Raw genomic sequence first — 1,865 nt, 5'->3', positions numbered from 1 at the left:
GTGGCGCTCATCTTCCGCTGGGCGCGGGGCCGGGCTGCAGCCGCCATGCTGCGCGGGGCTGGGGCCGGCCGTCGGGCGCCCCGACTCCCCGGACGCTCGTGAGCTGGGATAACACGAGGCACGTTCTCTGGCATTTTTAGCGACATATTTATCACCTGACGAGTCTTTAGTGCCCATTGGATAACCCGTCCCGTGGGCAGACGTGGGTGAAAGGCCTAAACGCAAGGCGACAATCAGCCAACTCGAGGCGCGGCCCCACCCCCCCCATCGAAGAATAAAGGTCAGGCCCTGGGCTGCGCTCTCCCTCCAGGGTCAGAGGGCAGTGCTCGCACCAGTCTCCCTTATGCCATGCTCTGCACACGGCCCTGGTTTGCAAACATAAAATACTGAAGCGCATGGCGTGCTCACTTCAAACCCCGCCACACAGAATTTCAGATGCCAGCGCTGGTTATTTCCGCCACATCCTCTGATGAGGCACAAAAAGCACAACAAAACATTAAAATTGTATCGACCCGAAAAGGCTGGAGGAAACACGCACTCAAGACCATCTTGGTTCTGGATTTGAGAATTTCCTGCACCGCAACCAATCATGCCCCCCTTGGGGCTGCGGAGCGTTCTGCTCCCACACACGTGTGCAGGCTGTGCGACGGAGTCTCTTAATTGAAAATGCCTCTACAATGTCCCTTCAGAATTCACGGTTTGGTTCCGACATCAAATATTAACTAAAACAACCAACTGAAATGTCTGCTCGTGAGCAGAGCGCTGCCCTGGCTCTCTCAGTTCCCCTGCACAGGCCACACACGTGTGCACACACACAACCTCACACACAAACACAACGTGCACACGCGTGCATGCACAAACACAGCCACGCACATGCAACCTTGCACACATAACCACGCACCTACGTGCATGCACACAAACACAATGGGCACAGTCATGCACGCACAACCTTGCACACACAAGAACCACACACACGTGTCCACACACAACCACATGCATGCAGGTGTGCACACAATGCAACCACAACCCTGCACCCGCACACACACGCACACAATGGGGGCGACAACAAGGACCTTGCGGAACTGATGGTGGTGCTGGGCACGGGGCCACCTGCTCCTTAAATTAACGTGTCTGCTTTATTTTAACATTTATCCCAGAGGCACAGCCACTGGAGCACAAACCAACTCTAGGAATGGTCACAGCTAATTAATGTTCAGATTCAGATTGACACTAAGCAGGGTGCGTGGGGGCTCAGTTGGTTAAGCGTCCGACTTCGGCTCAGGTGATGATCTCACGTGCATGGGTTCAAGCCCTGTGTTGGACTCTGTGCTGACAGCTCAGAGCCTGGAGCTGCTTCGGATTCTGTGTCTCCCTCTCTCTCTGCCCCTCCCCTGCTGACGCTCTGTCTCCCTCCCTCTCTCTCTCTCTCTCTCTCTCTCTCTCTCTCTCTCTCTCTCTCTCTCAAAAATAAATAAACATAAAAAATATTTTAATGTCAACAAGTAAAATGAGATGTTAAGAAGACGCCTGAAGTCTGTGCCGAGTGCCTCCGGCTCCGTCATCCAGGGCCCCACCTTGCCCGGAGCACTGACAGCTCCCAGGGGAGAGGAGAGCAAGGGGGCCCTGCAGACCTGCAGGGAGGCCGGCCCCGCCCCCGCCCCGCCCCGCGGCCCCGCCCCCACCCGGCCCTGTGGCCACAGCGCCAGGCCCTCACCTCCAGCTCCTGCTCCCGCTGCAGGGCAAACTGCTTGAAGGACTTGACGATCAAGCCGGCGTTGGAGCAGTCGTAGACGAAGATCGACGGGCTGCCCATCCACGTCTGCAGGTCGTAGATGGACAGAGGGATGTACTGCGTGTAGTTCTGG

The 1,865-nt window shown here is 56.5% G+C and overlaps 1 protein-coding gene across 1 annotated transcript in view; it reads left to right on the top strand.

The window, feature by feature from the left end:
* Nucleotides 1–1,865, top strand: part of LOC115281699 — a 40,551-nt gene that overhangs the window by 30,267 nt on the left and 8,419 nt on the right. The gene's annotated exons all lie outside the window — the stretch shown is intronic.

Source organism: Suricata suricatta, chromosome 17, assembly GCF_006229205.1.
Source record: "Suricata suricatta isolate VVHF042 chromosome 17, meerkat_22Aug2017_6uvM2_HiC, whole genome shotgun sequence".
NCBI lineage: Eukaryota > Metazoa > Chordata > Mammalia > Carnivora > Herpestidae > Suricata > Suricata suricatta.
This window is presented reverse-complemented; position numbering and strand designations above follow the sequence as displayed.